The 22,158-nt window shown below is 45.9% G+C and overlaps 1 long non-coding RNA gene across 1 annotated transcript; it reads right to left on the reverse strand.

Annotated features, from left to right (window-relative positions):
• Positions 1–423: 423 nt before the first annotated feature.
• LOC128348813 (uncharacterized) lies at positions 424–20,155 on the reverse strand. Its single transcript, XR_008318353.1, has 4 exons — positions 20,117–20,155; positions 9,568–9,677; positions 6,142–6,393; positions 424–653 (listed from the first exon to the last, which is right to left on the reverse strand). It is a non-coding gene; the product is annotated as an uncharacterized LOC128348813 (long non-coding RNA).
• Between the last annotated feature and the right edge of the window lie 2,003 nt (positions 20,156–22,158).

The raw sequence follows: 22,158 nt of genomic DNA on the forward strand, positions 1-22,158 counted from the left end.
ATGCACGAGGCCCTGTTTGGGAGGAGGACACGCTCCCGCATTTGACATCAGACGTGGGTGGCATGGCTAGCTGGCTCCCTGCGTCTGATGTCAGATGCAGGGGGCAGGGCCAGGGGGCCATTGCAGTGGCCGAACATGGGCCGCCACCAGCCTCTCTCCGCCACTGTATGGAGCGTAGGGGCTTATATGCTTCTTGGAGGAAGAATAGGATAGAAATCTAACTAATAATAATAAATTCACCAGGCCAGCATCCTTCGCTTTAGAAACCACTTAAGGATCTAAATGTGACTTTGAAAAAAGAAATCGTACTCTTTGTCTTGTGGCAATATTCCAGTTTAAGCAATTACTTTGTGTTATTTGAAGTTAATCTGAATAATTTAGTTGAAATTTAGTAGAATCCACTCCATCTCTTGAGCCAAAATTTTTAGATGTAAATTCCGGTCTTTCAGCTGAAAGGTCATACATTTTATTAGTGAATGAATATCTGTCTCTTCCTGTTACAGATGTGAACAGTCTTTGTGTTGTTACTTCAATTCTATGCAGGGATGTCATGACAGATCTCAGTTGAGTTGTGAAGATGGTCCAGAGCTTTCTAGATGCAGTGGTAGCACAAGGGCTTTAGGGGTACTGGGCAAAGAAGTCCTTTGGGGTCCCTAAAAGTTATGAAAGGAAGTCAGACATTTCTTTTTAAAAAAAACACAACAACCTTAAGTCTATATATGCAGTTGCAATAAAGATATGGGTGCAAAACCCATTCTTTGTGATCAATTTTTATTAGCTCTGTTGATTTCTTCAAGTGCAGCAAAAATATCAGCATCCTGTGAGGTAGGTTAGACTGAGAGATTCATGACTGGCCCAGAGTCATCCAGTGAGTTTCATGGCTGAATAGGGATTTGAACTCAGATCTCCTCGGTCTTAGTCCAACACTCTAGCCACTACACTGGATCTTAAGAAACCTACCTCATAGGAAGGCACACTCCTCTCTAGGTTCGTTCACATGATCCTTACCTGGGTAGGAGGAGCGCCAACCCATGGTAGGAAAGGTGGGTGCACTCTTGATGGGCAGTCATGTGAACTCTATATCAAAGTAGGAGGAGAGAGGACTGATTGTGTGGGAGGCAGGAGCTGCATCAGACAGCTTTTCATCCATCCTTGGTAAAATGCTGGGGAGAGAATCTGGGTAGGGCACACCCATCTGAACCAGTTCCTGCTTCCAACATGAGCATTATTCCCCCCTCCTACCTTGCTTTTGGAGCTCACTGCTGATTGAGAGCACAAATGGCTAGTGTCTCTCAAACAAGGTCAGGACAAACTTGGAGAAAGCTGGATTTCAAAAATATTTTAACTTTTAACCTATCTTTTAAAAGTTAAAGTTATTCTTAAACGTTGGCAGCAGAAAAATTATCTAATTAATTCTCATGACTGCCTGGTGTCAGGATCTGCCCTGACTCCGCTTCTGGGGAATCCTCAGAGGAGAAGGACCCTAGCATGGCCCAAGGGCCATCAGTTGCCTATGGCAGTGAATCCTGGGGGAGTGGCAGATCTTGGGGCGGGGGAAAAGTTGTCTTAAAAAAAATTTTTTTTAAACTGTTGCTGCTGGCAGTGGCGATAATGAGAGATTAAGCCTCCTGCTGCCCCATCAAAGAGGGTAGGGGTGGCAAGGAGGAAGCCCCCCCTTTTACTTCTAAACGCCGCTGCAGCGGCTGGATGGGGCAGCCAGTGAAGGCTGAACAGCGGCTGTTGTGGGGAGTGGGGGACGAGAGGCAAGTCCCCCAGCTTTTACATTAAAATGCCACTGCCTGCACAGCGGAATGGGGCAGCTGCAACAGGGACTAGGAGGGTGGTGGGGGGGGAGGAAGTTCCCCCATTTTACCTTAAAGCAGCTTCTGCTGCGTGGAGCAGATGCAGAGCCTGACCGCCAGCGGCCTGTGTGCGGTGGCAGCGGCAGCCCCGCTGACCCTGCCACCGAGTCTGATGTCAGACATGGGGGGCATGGTCTGGTTCCCGAACGGAGCCTTGAGGCTCCGTTCAGGAGTTGGAGTTCAACTCCGGAAGGGGCCGCACAGACCCTTGGGGAGCTAAACTAAGGCTGGCGCTGCCTTAGTTTAGCTTCCCAAGGGTCCCCTGTGGCCCCCGCTCAGGAGCTAAACCAGCACCCCCACATCTGACATCAGATGTGGGGGGTGGTGGTGTTGGGGCTGCGGCCGGGTTCTTTGAACCCGTTGGCCCAGTGGTGGCTCCAAACCTGACATGGAGGAACAATGAGGGAGAGCTCCTTCCAGGTCCCCTCCTCTCTCCCAAATGAATGCATTTTAATGTAAAAAGTTGGACTTGCTTCTCATCCCCCACTCCCCACAGCAGCCGCTGTGTGGCCTTCACTGGCAGCCCCCAATCCCCCTGCTGCTGTGGCGTTTAGAAGTAAAAGCGGGAAGGGCTTTGTCCTTGTTGCCCCTACCCTCCTCGCTGGGGCAGTGGGGGACGAAAATCCTTGGCTGCCGATGGGTAGCAAAAGGCTAAATCCACCCCTGGTCCCACTGCTGAACTAACCACCAGTCTCTTTCCCCTTGAACAAGCCTCAGCACTAGGACCGGGGAGACCCGAGTTCAAATCCCCATTTAGCCATGATACTTGCTGGGTGACTCTGGGCCAGTCACTTCTCTCTCAGCCTAACCTACTTCACAAGGTTGTTGTGAGGAGAAACTTAAGTATGTAGTACACCGCTCTGGGCTCCTTGGAGGAAGAGCGGGATATACAATGTCAATAATAATAATAATAATAATTATTATTATTATTATTATTATTATTATTCACATGGATACTTAAATGTTTAGAAACAACTGGTGTCAGCAAAAACATTCAGATATTTTAAAAAGCAATAAGCATGTGGAGTACACAGTTAACAATCAATGGCGAGACACTTGGACAGGTTAGCATTAGAAGAGGCATTTTCCAAGGGGACTCACTATCCCCACTGTTTGTAATCTCCATGACCCCACTTTCACAAATACTAAACAAAACAGGCCTCAGATACCAAACATCTAAAACATCTAGTCAAATCAACCATCTGCTGTACATGGACGATCTGAAGTTGTATGGAAAGTCCAGGTCAGAAATTGAATCACTGCTAAACACTGTCCATATATTCAGTAGCGATATAGCAATGGAGTTTGGACTAGACAAGTGTGCTGCATTAATAATGAACAGAGGAAAAATAACAAAAACAGAAGGAATAGAACTACCCAATGGAAGCAACATCAAGAACCCGGAAGAGAAAGAACATTATAAATACTTGGGCATTCTCCAGGCTGATAACATTGCACACACTGAAGTTAAAAGAAAAGTTGGAAGTGAATACATCAGGAGAGTTAGAAAAATCCTCAAGTCCAAACTCAATGGCGGGAACACCATATAAGCCATAAACACCTGGACTATACCTGTTATCAGATACACTGCAGGAATAATAGACTGGACCCAGGCAGAGCTAGAGACTCTAGATCGTAAGACCAGGAAAATCATGACCATCTATCATGCTCTGCACCCCCGCAGTGATATCGATAGGCTATACCTCTCTCGCAGCTCAGGTGGAAGAGGAATGCTGCAAGTCCATCAAACAGTAGAGGAGCAGAAAAGAGGCCTTGCAGAATATATAATGGACAGTAAAGAAGATGCACTTAAAATGGCCAGTAATGAGAAACTATTAAGCACCAATGAAACAAAACAGGCCTACAAGAAAGAACAAGTCAAGAACCGAACAGAAAAATGGAAAAATAAGCCACTGCATGGTCAATATCTGCACAATATAAGTGGAAAATCAGACATCACCAAGACCTGGCAATGGCTTAAGAATGGCAACTTGCACAAAAACAGGCACTAAGAACAAATGCAATAAGAGCAAAAGTAGGAAGTCAACAAAAAACAGCAAGTGCCGCCTTTGTAAAGAAGCAGATGAAACAGTGGACCACCTAATCAGCTGTTGTAAAAAGATCGCACAGACTGACTACAAACAAAGGCATGACAAGGTAGCAGGGATGATACACTGGAACATCTGCAAAAATTTCAAGCTACCTGTAGCCAAAAATTGGTGGGACCATAAAACTGAAAAAGTTGTAGAAAATGAAGATGCAAAAATATTATGGGACTTCTGACTACAAACAGACAAACATCTTCCACACAACACACCAGATATAACTGTGGTCGAGAAGAAAGAAAAACAAGTTAAATTAATCGACATAGCAATACCAGGGGTTAGCAGAATAGAAGAAAAAGAAATTTTTAAAAAATCACCAAATACAAAGATCTACAAATTGAAATTGAAAGGCTGTGGCAGAACAAGACCAAAATAATCCCAGTGGTAATTGGCACCTCAACACCATAGGGGCCACAGAAATCACCCTCAGCCAATTACAAAAAGCAGCTTTACTGGGAACAGCCTATATTTTGCGACGATATCTATAATAACCAACAGTATTGATGATAAAATTCAGCCATCCAAGGTCCTTGGGAAGGACTCGATGTCTGGATAAAACAAACCAGTCAATAACACCTGTCTGACTGTGTAAACAAGAAATAATAAAAACCTAAATAATAAATAATAACCGAGCCTGACCACCTACCAGCCCAGCAAGCCTGCCTGCATTTCCTCTAGCTAGCCTGGTGAGTATACACCCATATCTTGCTGACCCCATGAAGGCAGGACATCTGGTAAACACATGTGGCCATGGGAATACATTTCCTCTTGACATCTATTAGAGAAAACACTATTAAGAACCAATATTTTATGTATAACTAAAATAAGATATTTTTATTGTATAATAGCAACAGCAGGAGAGAGGGCACGCACATACCTCTTGCCTGTGGGCTCCCCAAAGGCATCTGGTGGGCCACTGTGTGAAACAGGATGCTGGACTAGATGGGCCTAATGCATCATCAGAGCTGTTCTTATGTTCTTCTCTTTTCTTTCAGAAATGGAGAGAGAACCCCTACCTTTTATTAAGGCAAAACCAATTGTAGGAAATGAAGTCTAAAAATCTTTCATTAAGGGTAATTAAAACCCATGCTGTTGTTAACTCTTCGCCCATTAAGAAATGTACAAGATCTGGGAGGGGCCTAAAGTATGGCACCCCAGGCAGTTTCCTCCCCTCCCCCGGCCCCAAAGCCACCACTGCTAGGTGAAGAAAAAGAGAGGGTTGGACCAAAAAGTAAGCAAGAAGAAGGGTAAGATAAGAGCAAACAAAGAAGAATGCGAAGGGTTTCCACCCCCTTTTAAACTGTCTTTCCTGCTTTTAGACTCCCAACATTTTAATGGGCATAAAGCTCTCAGTCCAAGCCTACACATGGATCACTGGCCACTATTTTCCTTAGAAACGTGATTCAGATTGACAAGGCTCTTCCAGACAGGTGAGGAAGAGGGGCAGATAGTGTGCCTGTGGGGCTGAAGAACGAGGGAAAGGTTCAGAAACTGCATCTGCAAGCTGCATGTTTGAGGTGTTTAGTGGAACATGAAGTCCACTGGCAAAAAGGGGAAGTCACTGTAAAATAAATGTGGAACATATGCTTTATACCAGGGGGTCATAGGCTTGTATTCTTGGGTCCCCAGATGTTGTTGGACTACAACTCTCATCATCACCAACCACAATGGTAGAAGGTTGCAAGGGGACTTTAGGCCCTACAGATGGATGTATATAGTGATTGTCTCTTCCAAAGAGCACTAGCAGTGTTATATTAGGCTAAACTCACTAATCATCAGTTGAGTAAGGCTAGTCGGGTGAAATAATTGAGAACTTTGCTTCTGTATGGAGGCAGAATGAAAGAGCTAGCTCTTTGCTGGCAGAAATGCCAGTGCAGTTTGTGAAATGCTTTTTTTCACCCATTAGCACAAAATGCCCTCTTTGTAATAGATGAAGTTTTTGAATGGTCTTTAATAATGGCATATTTAAAGCACTTGGCAATGATGAAACACTGCATAAACACGAAGTACCCAAAAAGAATCATTCTGTTTTCTTGTGCTGGGAAACCAACTGGAAATGATTAGCATACTAAAAGTTAATTATCATTATTCATTTACTATTAACATGTACTGTATTTACATTTAATCACACTCCCATACTTGGAGATATCTGAAACAAGTTTAGAAGAACAAACCTCTAATTCAGAAAGGTGAGTGTTTCCTCCATTGTGCTTATCCTCAGGTCTTTCCAATTCTAGCTGAAGACATTTTCCAAGGCCTTTAACATACATGGTTTTTCAGGCATAATTGCCTATTCCAGGAGCATTTTCCCTGCAAAAACTCAAAACTTAGGGGCTCCATCACTTTGGTCTTCTAGGACATTTTCAGGCAATTCTAGTGCAGTATAATCCCCAAAGATAAACGAATTCACTTTAATTTTTGCTTTCCTATAAAGAAAGATTAATGGGATACAAAATCATCCCAGAAACAAATGGGATTTTCCTCTTGAGGCAACTTTGTACCTTAGCACATGGCTCAAATGTCCCCAGCTAAGTTTCATTAGTTTAGCCCTGATAACTTACTTTCTTTTTTCACCCCAGCTAGGTTGCTGTTCTTTGTCACACTTCAAAGTTTAATTTCTTTCTGCTAGAAAGAGTACTCTAAATGGCTCTGAAGTGTAAAAAGAAGAAGGTGTTTGTTCCTAGCCAGTCTCAGTCAAGAGCTGATGGATGGGGAAATTAGGAGGAAACTACAGGATGACCTCTCTTTCACCCTTTCTATCAGATCAACTGTTTCTGTCCTTGACTCAGGGGCAGAGCCACCATTGGGCAAACGGGTTCAAAGAACCCGGGCCGCCAATCAGGGGTTGTGAGCGCGGCCCCAGACACACATCCCATGTCTGACGTCAGACGCGGGGGGTGCTGGTTTAGCTACCGAGCGGGGCCGCATGGCCCCGTTCGGGAGTTAAATTGCCAGTGCTGCATTCGCGGTGCGGCCAGGAGTGGCTCCTGGCCACTCCTGTGAATGGTGCGGCCAGGAGTGGTGCGGCCAGGAGTGGCCGTTCCTGGCCACACTGTGAATGCAGCGCCTGCCTGGCCCTAACTCCCAAACAGAGCTGCGTGGCTCCATTCGGGAGCTAGACCACACACCCTGCATCTGACACAGGGGCATGGCTAGCCCCTGCGTCTGACATCAGACGCGGGGGGTAGGGTGAGCGCCGCCGCGGCTGGGCATGGGCTGCTGGCAGACGGGCTCTACCACTGCTGGTCTCCAGAAACCCTCAACACAAAGTCAGCATTGCACATTTTGCCCATCTTCACAGGATCACAAATGTCCAAGAGTTGGAACTGACTAGTTTGCCATGAATACGCCATTTCTGTGCTACTGTGCAATAACTGCATTTAGGTGACCCATATTGACTTTGGACCGTTAAATGACCTTGGGGTTCATTTGTAATCCCAACAAAATCTAGCTGTAGTAACAAGTTCTCATGCCCACTGAAAACATTGTTTGCTTTTTTCCTGTTACTGTTCATTTTTTGTTGATTTCCTGATGTGACTTTCCTGTTTTATTGGTGGAGGAATGACTAGGAATGTTGACAGTGACTGTTGAAACCCGCCTCTCCAATCTTCCCCAACCTCTGTAGCAACCACATATCCCTCACTGGTGTCATGGCCCAGGCTGTCACTATCCCTCTCTCTAAGTTGCAACTCTGAGTCAGATACTGAGGAGTGGAGCCAGTGCTGGCCCCTGCCTTGGCTCATTAATGAGGCGAGGATAGGCAATGACCTCAGGCAGCGCCTGTGCCCTGGGGTGGCGAGTGAGAGAATCCATTCTGTGGCCTACCTCCCATGGGCGTCTCCTTAGCTCCTTGCTGCTCTCTGCTGCCTCATTTGCAAACTGCCACTGGGACACAGATGCGCCACCCATCAGTATCCCTCAGCTGGTAAGCACATTGCTAGCTGCCGGCTCTTTCTCTTGCTCAGAGCAAAAGAGAAGGAAGCCACCCAACTGGTTAGCAAAGAACTCGACATTTGGGTGATGCCAACAGGCAACACATGCTCTGTTGCAGGCCACACCCTCTCATGCCAACACATTGGTATCAGGGATGTTGCCTGCAGCAGGGCATGAATGTGCCACTGGTCAGCATTTCCCAGCTGGTGAGCACTTCACTAGCAAGCTGGATGGTTTCCTCCTCTTTCACTTGAAACTGCCTGAACAAGCCCCTTCAGAGTCAGGGGCCTCTGAGGGGGCAGCACCTGTGGGACCCAAACTCACCACAGAGCCAGCCCCTCCCTATCACTACGCAAAGAATAAATTTCACTACGGACGGGGCACCAGCATTGGAGTGCATAGTAATATTCTTTAAAAAACAAAACACCCTATAACAAAAATGAGAACAACAAAAGAACAGATAAACTGAATAAGGCTTCATGAGTGATGAAGTTGACACACAATTAGGAAATCATGTAGAAGAGGTGGATCACACAGGAAGTTGCCACACTAGCTTTTCTTCCCAGCCTTCAATATCAAGATTCATAGTATTTTGTGAGGACTTTTTGTGTGATTTACCTTTCTCATACAATTCTCTTTTTAGCCTACTTTCCAGTAGGCATATAAGACACCCAACATTTCATGTGTGTATCCCCGACCATCAACTTCACAACACCTGGGCCAATATGAACCAAATCAGGAATAGTTGTAGGGACACATAGTGACACCTCAATGGCGTAGCTTGTGATGATGTCATACATCCTAATACAAGATGGTGGATGCATAAACTTTTGAGGCACAAGTGGGAAACAAATTTGTGTAGGGGCACATAGAGACACCTCACTGGTGTTGTCTGTGATGATGTGATATACTCCAATGTTTATGGCAGTCACATAAACATTTGAGCAGTGTCTGATTTGAACCAAATTAGATACAGTTGTAGTGAGTGACACACAGGGACACCTCAATGGCATAGTTTGTGAGCTAACTTGTGAACTGCCTAACCAATTTGAATCAAATTTGCTACAGCTGTAGGGACACATAGAGATGCCCCAATGGCATAGTTTCTGATTATGTTATCTACCCCAATCCAAGATGGCAGACATGTGAACGTTTGAGGTGCAAGTGGGCTAACTTGTGAATCGCCTAACCGATGTGAACCAAATTTGCTACAGCTCTTGTAGCAGTTGTAGGGACACATATAGATGCCCCAATGATGTAGTTTGTGATGATGTCATCCATCCCGATCCAAGTACACTAACTTGTGTACTTGCACAAGTTACGTGCAAGATGGTGCAAGTACACTAACTTGTGGACTGTCTAATCAATTTGAATCAAATTTGGTACAGTTGTAGTGAGTGACACACAGGGACACCTCAATGCTGTAGTTTGTAATGATGTCATCCTCCCTGATCCAAGATGGTGGACACCTCAACACTTGATGTCCAAGAAATCTAATTAGTGGACCTCGATTTGAACCATGTAGTCAAGTTGTAGGGATAGTGAAAGGAAAGTAGGCAGATTCGTTCTTACTAGAACTCATTATATATTCCTGGAATGGTATGGGATGAAGAGACAAGAAAAACTACACCCATAAGAGCATACAAATCCAACCTTCATTTACTTACCTGGTATGCATCGTTGGTCAATTTGATGCATTTCTGCCTTTTTATGTTAAGGGCTCAGAATCCATTTCAGCAGCATTCCATTGAATGTACCTGACATAATTCCTTTGAATCTGGAAAAGAATTAAATACTTCACACGAACTGGAATTTTGCCCAGAAGCAAGATAAAGTGAGTAACCTTTCAAAATTATAAACTGTGTTTCCAAGCCTCAGTGGCATTAAAAGAATAGGAGATTCCAAACTTCCTGTTTGCTTGTTTATTTCTAGAAATAAGAAAAAGCCGTTCTCTTTAGTGATCAGAAGTTGTTTTTTATTTAATTTATAGAGTTATTAGAGTCTATTCTCATAGGAAACAGCTGCAATCTCTCCATATTTTTCCATAGCAACTGCCTAAGGCTAACTGAATAGTTGTTCCAAGTCTGTTAGGAGAATGAATGTTCAGATATCATGAAATCAGCTCACATCCACATTGCATTTGATGAAGAAGTGATTACAGTGGACTGATGTATTTTGTATTGCCTGGAAATGCCTTCAAGGCTATGCACAAAACGTTACAACTGCAGATATAGCTAGCAGTCGTGGCTGGAATCTCTAGCTCATCTGATCAAATTTATATTGGAGAAGGAAATACATACATTCTTACAGGATTTTAAAAATCTGTTGACACCAAAGTTTGAAATCTGACATGTCACATTTCAGTTTTTAAATTTTGATGTCAAATGTAAATTGTCAGTGTTACTGAGGAATATCTTCAGTGAACTGTTAATGATACTGCTCCTGGCGAATTGGTGAACACCCCTGACTACTTTTTGGGCTTGTGTGAGGAACTAGTGAGTTTAGATGAAGCAACTCATTTCAGAATAAATTTGTGCAAAAGCTTTGGTCTTTGGAAATGACTGACAGAGTTGAAGTTCAAAAATAGAATCAGGGTTATGTTATGGTTTAGGGGTACAGAAGAGAAATCTTGATAAACACAATATTTACTAACAAAACTAACCAGGCTGACAATATTAATACAGTAGTACTAGACTGAAGCTCACAGAGAGGTGTTTGGGCTTGAGATCTGAATTAAATCCACTCAAGGCTGACCAGAGGAACGGTCTTAGAGAACAGCTTTGGACTTTAAAGAGAGCAAGAAAGGAGGGGAGCAAGGGGCTTTAGAGCAGAGATTAGTTATATTTAAGTCTATCTAGTGGGTGTGTGGACCCTTGTAGCTCAACTGATGTCAAGGGACCTCTTTCCTCTGGAAGAGGTTTGAAGGCAAAAGGCAGGAACTGGGATCCAGGTAACCCTCATGGGTCAGGGAGCCAGAAAAAGTCCAAAAGGGGCCTGATCTTGGGGGACCAGTATCTTGTTGCAGCCAAGTGTGCTGCACAGATCAGGCTTGGGGGGAAAGGCCGATCTAGAGGCGGAAAGCGCAACAGGCATGAGAGTCCAGGCACAACAAAGTGGTATAGCTAATGCCAAGACACATGAACACACAGCAGGTGAATCCAGAGAAGAGAGACACTGTTTGGTGGTATCAAGGGCTGAAATAGGCAGCATCTTGCCCTGAGGCAGAATGCTGGCCACACGTTTCTGCTGAAAAGCGTGACAATGATGATAGACAAAAGAATACATTGTGTCCAGTTCAAACTTTGCTGGGTGTGCTCTTCCACCAAAATGAGATGAATAGGTTGAGAAACCCATGTAGGGTGGTATGAAATAGTTGCATCAGATCTTATCTCATGGTCAGGAAGAACCTTGGGAGTCCCTTGGAATGTGTTAACACACCTCCTTCCCTAGCCTTGAGCCAGCCATTAACACATCTGTTGGAGAGGGAGATGAGCCTGTTACCTCTTATCTTATTCCTTCCTGGAAGGTGATAAGCTTGAGCTGGTCCAGTGTGCCAACATGGGGAGGGAGTGTTCCCATGGCTAGTTCTTTAGAAGAATATCTTCTTCCCCTATTGTAATCTTGTTGGGGCAAGCACCTGTGAGAAGCTTCACACATCTAGATGGCACTATATAAAATAATATTTGACGATTTCCAAAAATATTTTTCCTCCACAAATATTCTGTCAAGGATTTTATTATAAACTAGCTGACCTGGCACAGAGCATCTGCACCCCTAGTTCTCCCTGTTTTCCCCCATATCCCTTCAGCCGTTCTCCCCTGATGGCCAGCCTGGCTGCCGCTTCCTCTCACTGCCCACAGCCGGCCGGGCTGGCCACCACTTTCTCTCGCTGGCCACTCACCTCCCTCTCCCCATCCCCTCGCTCGCGAAATCTCGCAAGAGCTGCCATGCATGGGATTAGCGACAAGTACGCCTTAGAGAAATAAATAAAGATAGATAGATAGATAGATAGATAGATAGATAGATAGATAGATAGATGCTTATTGAATATATTTAAGGATCTAATTTGCATGCTTTTTAAAATAAACCTCTTATACATTCTTCCTGATTTCCCTGCCTTTTCCTAAAGTTTGTATGTTAAGTTGCTTTTCAATAGTAGATCTATCATTTCTCCCATGACAGTTCAGTCCTTTTCTTCTCTCTAATGGATTGACCATGTTTTAGTGCATTTCAAACATGAAGCCTGGTCTTGCTTTAGTCATTTTGTCATATTAATTTTAAGCCATATTGGCCAGAATGCTCATTTGAATTACAAATGTCTTTCTTCCGCTTTCTGTTCTGCTTCAACAATGATCAAATGTGCACTCAAATGAGCAAAGTTTCAAAGGCCCAAAAGCAATTTAAGTGTCTCGTATGAAAGCGCTCTTCATTTCACAGCATCTACCTTGCCATACATCCAGCAAGGCTGTGGCAGTATTGCACTGAAAACTTAACAGGTACAGAGAACCAAGAGCTAAGTGGTTCTAAACTGGGTTCTGAATCATTGTAAAAGGAAACAAGGAAAACATGGCCAGTTCCCAGGGAGCACTTACTCGGCAGTGTTCTCACAGAAAACACCATTTAAAAGTAGTGTGTGTGTGTGTGTGTGTGTGTGTGTGTGTGTGTGTGTGTGTGTAATAGAATTTGAAAAGCAGCTTCTGTAACTCACTTAAGATTGCCACCCACTCTGCATGCAGCACAGACAAAAACAGATTAGATGACCCTGTATTGTCTGACTCCTCTTTCACAAGTCTCTGTAATTCTAAAGACTTGGGAAAACTTATACTTCATAACTCCATCTGAAATTCAGGAGATAACAGTATTGCAAGCAACTAGGGTCAGGCCTTTCTTTTCTTTTCTAAAATATTTTTTATTGTTCTATCAGAAATACAAACAAGAAATATAAGAAAACAGAAAAATAAATAAATAAAATGATTTAACCAAAGCAAATACAATGATTCTCATTACAATCTGTATATCAACCTGAAGTCCTTCAACCACTATCTCTCTCCCCTCCTTCCCCTACTCTGAAAAATATATAATGCAGAAGTAAAAAATTAATTACAATAACATGAAAGGCAGGCCTTTCATAAGGTGAGGAGAGTCAGTTTCCTCAAGAGGCAAATTTTTGAGGTGCCAGCAGGGCGGCAAGATATCCCCTTGCCACTTCACCAACCTTCCTCTGCCACCATCAGAGTAGCTTTTCTCCAAGTAGTGGCAAAGCCAGCATTTGGCAAAAAACCAGTCCACCACCATTTCCTCCTCCTGGGAATGATGGGGATATAGTTACAAGTGTGATGATGCACCCCTTAGTAGGAATTGAGCCTCCCCTCTCTTGGAAGCAGTGTGAATGGGCTATAGAGTGGTGCAGAAGCAGCAAAGACACCTCTCCCTAGGATCGACGGCTTGTTGTGAAGAATACAAGCCACCAATTCACAATAACAGTAGGCATTGGATGACATTCTCCCTCTCTCAGACGGAGCAAGGTTTTGGGATAATTCTGCAGACTCCTATGTGGTGGTGGTGGTGATGATGATGATGATGATGATGATGATGATGATGATGATAACCAACATCCCCACAGTTTTCCTTATTCATCACAATGGAGAAAACTGTAGGGATGCTGCTTTCATGTCCACATGTTGGCATCATCATCATTTCTGCTTGGGAGTCTGCAGAAGCACCTTCGCACCTCCCTCCATCTCTACAATGGCTGTGGAGAATGTCAGCCATTGTGCTTATTTTATATACATTTAAACTTTGTATGGAACAGTCACAGACCAAAGCCCTAACCAGACATTATATTGTACATGCATTCAGGTGCCTGTACATACATACATACATACATACATACATACATACATACATACATACATGTTTTTGTGTGAATAACTCTGTGTGCATTGATTTTAAAAGTGAACCTGGATACCAGAAAGTGTTCTGTTATGTATGATCCAGTATAACATGTGAATAACTATATGGCTGCATTTGGATGTATCGTGAAACTGGAGTTAAACGGGGTAGGGGTTGGAACACCATTCCATCCAAATTCGTGCAACCACGGTTTTGACCCGAAAGCCACCTGTGGTTTGCCTCACCAAATTCCAGTTTGACTCTTTGGTTTGTAGTAAGGTTTGCCACCAAACCCGAGGTTTGGCCCCCGCAGTATTACGTCCAAACATGTACAGCTCCATAATTGCAGTTCCATGCAGTTTCTGGAACTGCAATCATAGAGACAGCAGTGCAGAACCGCCTGGGATTGCACCTGCTCCATGCCAGTGGCACTACTCTCTGAGCACTTGCCCCACCCCTTCTGTTTCCAATCAAACAAAGCAGTTGCCAGGCAACGGACGCCACCACGTCCCAACCCAAGTTTGTCAGCCTGTCAAATGGCAAAGGCATTCCCTCTCCCCACTCTGTCCCTTGCTCCCCACTCCTGGCAAGCAGGAGAGAAAGGGGAATGGGATGACAGGATGGGAATTAAGTGCCTTGCTCCCCGAAAATGAAGCAACAATGATGTATGTTCACCAGCATAAGCACTCCAGGTGGCAACATAAGTGGTGCACTCCATTAGAGCACCAAGATGGAAACATTTGGCAGGGCAGGGATTCCTAGGGTTGGGTTTAAAAGGCAACCCCAACCAGGGATTCTCAAATGGCCAAGGTCTATCTTTTGTACAGTGATATTGGGGAAGGGCGACCCAGCTCCTTCATCTTGGGGATACCTGTGTGGTCCCTGGGTATATGAGAAGGGCCAGGCAGCAGGATCAGCAGTGCCCCAGTGAAAGGAGCATTTTTACATGTATGACAATGACGGATGCTGATCCTGAGCAGACCACTAACTCATGAGAATGTGTAAGGCCAAGGGGATACTCCTTCACAGGTCATGAGAAGAACCATCTGTGGGCACTGGGGTGTCAGGCAGAAATGCTAATAATGTGCAACATAAATCCCCCTTCTCTCTGCTCTCTCATGAGAGTGTCAGGCCATAGTGGCTGAATGACACATCGGGGTGTGAGAACCAGTTTGTGTAAAACCCCAGTTTGGGTCGAATTGGTCTGGTTCGACTGGTCCAAGTTTGAACTAGCCCAGCCCCCCCAAAGGGAGTGCTAGTCCAAGTTTGAGCCGGATCGGCCCCAGTTTGAACATAACTGGTCCAAACCGTTCAGGGCAATGCTTGTAAAGGGGAATCCACCAAAGGGTGGCAGGGTGAGGGAGAGGGGAACTTACCTTCCTAGTGGTGGCAGGACAGCCTCTAAGCCTCTAAGCCTAAGTGGTGGCAGGACAGCCTCTAAGCCTCCTGCCAGCCTCCCCAATAGCAGCCTGTGCCAGCGACTGCAGCCCAGTTCGGGCCTCCGTACAGTAACTTCAGAGCGTGTAGCAGGCCTCCGTGCACGTGTGGAGGCCGTTAGAATAGATAGCCTGGTGTGATTGCATTAATGGGTATTAATTATTAATGGGTATTATTATTATTTAATTGTTTTAATTGCCTCTGTGCATGCACGGAGGCCCACTGAACACTCTGCAGTTGTAGCATGGAGGCTCTAACTGGGCTGCAGCTATTGGAAAGGCCAGCGGGGTGGGGTGGAGCTAGAAGAGCCCTCGCCACCACCATCCCACACCACTGGGAAGGTAAATTCCCCTCTTGCCTCTGTCCTTAGGGAATCCCCCTTTGCAACCTCCCTGCCTTAGGGAATCCCCTGGATTCCCCTTTACAAGCATTGACCCAAACCAGTCCATGAACCAGTTTGGCGATCGAACCAGACCGGGCCCAGTTCAACCTTAACAAGGCCCGGTGGGTTCAAATCCGAACTGACCTGGCCATACCAGTTCCGTGCACATCCCTAATGGCAGATGCTGCCCAGCTTGGATGATATATACAGGTTAGCAGTGGGGATGGGTACCCCGCCAACAGCTCTCCCTGTCTTGATGACTGCCGCCAAGCAGCTGTCAAAGCATGCCCTCTGCCAGCCCATCTGTCCATTTGGACATGTCCACTCTTGCTTGTGCTCTGAAACAGTGACCTCACTTTCCTGGGGATTGCTGGAAACTGAGGTTCCCCTCCCCTGCAATTACTCACGGCAGCAGATCTGCATACAGTGCAATGCCGGTTTGCACCTGGGAATTTTGAATGAGTATAAAGATCTGTATAATGAGTATAAAGAATGAGTATAAAGAAATAATAAAGATGAGTTTTCGCTGTCCACACACATGGCAAGGCTCTGATACATGGAGCGTCAAAATCTCTTTTGGGTCCGTACTAAGCTTCCCAGGGGAGGAGGGGGTTGCAGTGCAAAATTCCTATCATTAGCCAGAGAGAGTGGGGGTCCCACACAAGTAGGGGGGCCTTTGTTGGGTTTGCTCAACTCATGAGCACATAGTCCAACAGGAGACTATGTGGGTTTGACCCCCCAAGGTCCATCCCAGTAGACTGGCCCTCTCATGAGGGTGTTAGTCCACTGGCAGCTAGCCGCCAGGGAAGCAGGAATGTGGTTTGGTCTGCATGGTCTGCTTTGCCAGGCTGAGCCCTTGGTCACAACAGACCAAACCCTCCAGGATCCTTTGCCCTCCCTCATATACATTTCTCCTCCTAGGAAGTCATAATGTCCCCCCCGCTCCCATTTCCTGAGTAACAGGGAAATAGTGCACCTCCCAAGATCCCCCCTCCCTTAGAAATTGTGCATGTGTGAAACAGGATTGTCTCGGGGCTTTGGGGATAGCGGTGGTGCAATCTCTGTCAGATGTGCTGGCATGGCATACCATTTAAAGGGATTTAAATGCCCTTTCCATGCCAAAGGCGACCAGACCATTCCAAAAAGGTACAATCGTGCTCGGCACATCCCCTTTAAGATCGTGGCCAGTGGCAGCTGTTCTAGTGACATGCTGACACCTTGCACGCAGTCTGGCGATCCAAGCACTATGCAGCTTGCTGGAATGCAGCCTCGGCAGACCAGGACAAGGGAGGGGTTCCCCTCTTCTGAAACCGGAGGTTGCCGTACTGTGGTTGGATGACGGTCTGCAATGTGATTCACTGTTTAAAACTGAAACTGCTGGTCCAGCAGCCTCCGGTTACTTGTGAATGGGGCCAGTGTGCATGCAGATCTGTATGTGTATACAATGTACATAGATTGTACATGTGTTGAACATAATGAGGCTATTCCCACGATCAGCCAAAATCAGGCTAGGGGAGCCTAGCCCGATTTTGGCTGATCGTGGGAGCCACCGGGCTCGCAGGCAAGCCTGGTTGCCTCCCGGCGGTTAACCCACCTAGGTACCCCTCCCCTAAAACCGGGTTTGTGGAGCAAGCGCTCTGCAAACCCGTTTTTTTTAATGTGAGTAGACGCGGCGCGGCTCTGCACCACGGCTACTCATGAGTAGACCCCCGGCAGGGAGGTGAAAAGAGGGCGAACTCCTGGCTCCAGTGGTCTCTCCAGCATGCTGGAGCTTCTGGGGGACGATTGGCTCCTGCTCCCTCCAGCACCCGCCGACTCCGTTACAGATCCGGCAGTCTTGTGGGCAGCCGGTTCAGCCACCCAGAGCAGACTGTCTGCTCGTGTGCGGGGAGAGCGGGCTAAGCCCACTCTCCCCACTCACCAGAGCCGTAACTAGGGAAAACGGCACCCGGGGCAAGCACTGAAATGGCGCCCCCCCACTGTGCCCCCCTGTCGCCCCCCCCCAACATACTACATTATACTTAGGTTTTTCCTCACAAGCGCCCGCCGCCGCCAAGCCAGGCCACTGACTGGCCGCCAGGCGCCAGCAAAGCAATGGGGGGGGGGCGCAGGCAGCATGGAAGGGACCGCTCGTGGGGAAGGGGGCACTGACGCGCTCCCTTGACTGCTGCAGCGCTGCTGCACTGAGCAGGAAACATTTGTATTAACAAAAAAAAAATTAAAAAAAATTAAAAATATTGGTCATGGCGGCGCCCCCCATGTGACCAGAAAAGATGGCGCCCGGGGCACGTGCCCCCCCTGCCCCCCCTATAGTTACGCCTCTGCCACTCACCCTTAGAAACCGGGTCTCACTGATCATGAGACCTGGCTCTATGTGTGAATCTAGCTTATACCTTTTGCACTTCATGTGGGCCATCTGACCATGCTATTTACAAGTGTTTTTCCCCCTTTTTATTTATACGTGTGTGTGTGTGTGTGTGTGTGTGTGTGTGTGTATCTATATATATATCAGCCAACCGAGGACAATACTTCATGCATCTGATGATGTAGACTGTCGTCCACACAAGCTTCTGCTACCGAACATTTGTTTGCTTTAAGGCACCGCAGGACTCTGCTATTTTTGATGCTACAGACTAATGTGGCTACTTCTCTGGCCAGCAAATGGTGATTCCTAAACTGCCATATGGTTAGCCTTGAAAGAATGCAATGGAATAGACAAAATGCTTCCACAGCAACCAATTCCGCTTCCTATCCCATCTGTCCTTTGTTGTATCCTTTCTGCTAATCAGTTCTATATTCAGAAGTTTGTCCTAATGGGCATCCTGCAGAGAAGGCGGGATGGATTCAGAAGGGCAGAGGGACAGAGGAGGAGAAAAGAGTGGCTTGGAATGGAGTTGTTTCTCAGTAAAGTTCTTAATGAAACCTACACCAGATGTCTTATATTTGCAAGGAAAGCAGATGCAAACTTTCCCCCCTCATAGAAGATAAGAACTTACTTTTTCGGAATCTGCACAGGGTAAACACACATGTCCTTTTTGTACACCTAAGCCCTGCCTCCCAGAAGGAGAGAGAGCCAAAACAGTTGCCACAGTTGTCACAGTTGCTTCACTGAGACAAATTCCTGCTCTGCTCCATCCCGCCCTGACCTAGAAGATGATCCTTCAATAGCCATTCCATCTAAACTCTATTCACAGGTTATGTTCAACACTCATACAGTATGTATAGGAACATAGGAAGCTGCCATATACTGAGTCAGACCCTTTGTCTATCTAGCTCAGAATTGTCATCACAGACTGGCAGTGGCTTCTCCAAGCTTGCAGGCAGGAATCTTTCTCAGCCCTATCTTGGAGAAGCCAGGGAGAGAACTTGAAACCTTCTGCTCTTCCCAGAGCGGCTCCATCCCCTGAGGGGAATATCTTGCAGTGCTCACACATCAGGTCTCCCATTCATATGCGACCAGGACAGACCCTGCTTAGCTAAAGGGACAAGTGCTTGCTACCACAAGAGCTCTCCTCCAAAACCACAAGACCAGCTCTCCTCTAATACAGTGTATGCTGGTACAGTTATTCACATGTCATGCTGAACACAGGTACAGCAGGATACTTTCTATCTCTACCTAGGGTTCACTTTTAAAATAAATGCACGTACAGTCCTATACATCTGGCATCTGTCTTATTTCCAGAGAATGTCAGTACTGCCCTGCATCTTCACTGTGCAGCTGTGAGTGCACAAGCATGTGTGTGCATGCACGCACACACACACACATGCACATGCGCGCGCACACTGATCACAGAAAGGCCTGCCATCACAGTTACAGTGTCCCCTTTTCAGAGGACCACTGCTGTAACTGTGAGCAGTATGGGGTGTGTGTGACAGGCCGAGGTGGAACTTGACTTTGACACTTGTACAGCATCTTTTGGATGATGTCAGATTAGGCCTTATGAGTATTTGAAAGATGGTTCTGTATTCCACAGCTGAATTCCACTGCCAAATCTGACAAAAGTTATTGGGGGGAGAAACAAAACAAATCCCGCAAGCAAGATGCTGTTTGTTTAAACCGTGGCATCTGGTTTATTTTCAGAGGATGTCAGTACTATACTGTATATCTTCATTGTGCAGCTGTGTGTGCATGAACACACACACACAGAACACACGCCACACACTCCAGTTCAGTGTTACACTGTGAGGCTTGTGCTCCGGCAGCCGTGAAGCATTACGCTGTCTCTGCCCTGTGCCCAAAGTCACATATCCCAAAGGCATTTCTTTCATCACTAGTATGTCATTTAATTGCATCAGTAGCAGCAGTTCAGTTTGTTTCCTGGCAAAGGAGCTGGAGCAAGGCCAGGTTGTAATAGTTCACAGGAGAGATAAAAATGTCCTTAAATGGTTGTTTGCAAAACAATAGCCACAGCCCGATCCTATGCATGTTTACCTGGAAGTAAATCCTGCTATGTTCACTGGAGCTTACTTCAGGGAAGTGTGTACAGAATTGCCATTGTACTTACTTGTCAGCCCAATCCTAGCCATGCTTACTCCGATACTTTCCCCATTCGTTTCAATGGGACGTGGTTGGGAGTAAATATGCTCAGAATTGTACCCTCGAGCTAATGGAAGACATCAGAGGAAGCACTTAACTCTATTGTCACACACACTCCAGGGGGGAATGAATCCTCCACATGCCCAAATGCTGCACATTTTCACAGCCAGCTATTCCCCGCCCCGCCTCCTTTTCCACCCTGAATCCTTTCATCTCTAAAATTCCTCCAGGCAGCTGAACTGCACAGGTGGCCAGCCATCAGTAGTAATGATTTCTGTGCCCCACCTCCACCTGCTGCTGCGTTCTGTAGCGTCACTTCCCAACCTGAGGCACAATGGAGTGGCCTTAATCTGGCTAAGGTGGATGACATCATTTTGAGTGCTAAATGAAACTGGAAGGGAGAGGGAGAGAGGATGGTTCTTGATGTGCTGAAAGTTTATCCTGGTGACTGTAGCATATTGCAGCATTAACCCTTCCCTGGAACGGTTGATTTTATCAATTGCATGGTGGGCAGAAAGGGGGGAAGGGGCAGCTTTTCCCAGGCACCAAGTAGCATTGCTAAGGGAACAGGAAAACAACGATCTGGCTGGACCTGCTCGTGAGTCTTTCAGCACAGCAGCTTAATGTGCAGAAATCAGCAGGTGAAGCTTGTCACAGCAGGGAGCCTGCTATTGTCTGCACATCAGGCGCAGCTACAGTAAGCCAGGGAAAAAGCTGGCAACCAAGCCATGGCTCTCACATGGAAAGAAATCAAAGGACCCCCGCTGGGAAAGAAGAGGTAGAACTCCATCACAGAGCTGTGTGATGAAAATCCGGTACCCAGAACTGAAAATGATTGCTATAAAATTTAGGACCGACAAAAGGAAGTACTTTCTCACATAACACATAATTAATCTATGGGATTCTCTGATATGGGATGTGATAATGGCCACCAACTTGGATGGCCTTAACAGGGGTTTAGACAAATCCAAGGAGGACAGGTCTATTAATGGCTACTAGTCTTGATAGGCTACCTCCAGATTCAGAGGTATCTTTGAACACTAGTTGCAGGGGAGCAATGGCTGGAGTGGGGCATACCTTCATCTCCTGCTTGTTAGGCATCTGGGAGTTTGCAGGGATTCAGTTCTTGCCCATAGGCACAAATATGGAAACCACAAATAAACCTTACCTCTATGGGAATCTAGGGTTTAGATTCCCCCCTGCCAAAGGTCCAAGAAAGTGAGAGGGGCAGAAATAAGAGGAGAAAAGCACCGTACCTTGCTCTTCAAGTCTCCAGCAGACAAGCAGTGACCCCCCAAACTCTGAAATCAGCCACAGTTTGGGTAAATATTCACCAATTCTTCTTGAAGTGCCACAAAATTGCCCCACACTGTAAAATGGCTGCCAGAAATGGGTCATTTATGGCAACTCAAGAACCACAAATAGGTGAATATCATCTGTTTTTTATGCCACGGATAAAGAAACTGGGTCTATAAGACCCATCAGTGGATATGCAAAACCATGTTTGTTGAAACCATGGAAAATGAGGGCCTCCAGTATTCATAGCAGAGAGAGAATCGTGTTGACCAACTCTTGCCTCCCACGTGGGCACCATGTGTTCCATGTGGCGGTGGAGGTTACATGTATGCTGTCAGCACCTCATTATTTTAACATGCCACACGCCAACCGACATGCCAAGTCCCTGATCCTGAGAAATAGCCTCTACCATCTTCACTTGTGTACATTATACATGAAATAGCTCCAGTCTGTAAAACATTTAGGAATAACAGCCTGATCCTAGGCACACTTACCCAGAAGTAAATCTAATGAATTCAGTGGGATTTATTGCCAAGTAGGTGGAAAGAGGATTGTAGCCTAGTTGACTAATCCTATGTATTTTTACTCTGAAGCAAGGCAAGCCTCATAGTAAGAAGCATCCCAGCATTCAGCTGCAAGCCAACGTGTATAGGATTTCAGCCTAAGTTGTTCTCCCTGCCCACCCCCACCCTCAATAATGCAAAATGCTGGGTG

This window comes from Hemicordylus capensis, chromosome 3 (assembly GCF_027244095.1).
Source record: "Hemicordylus capensis ecotype Gifberg chromosome 3, rHemCap1.1.pri, whole genome shotgun sequence".
Lineage (NCBI taxonomy): Eukaryota > Metazoa > Chordata > Lepidosauria > Squamata > Cordylidae > Hemicordylus > Hemicordylus capensis.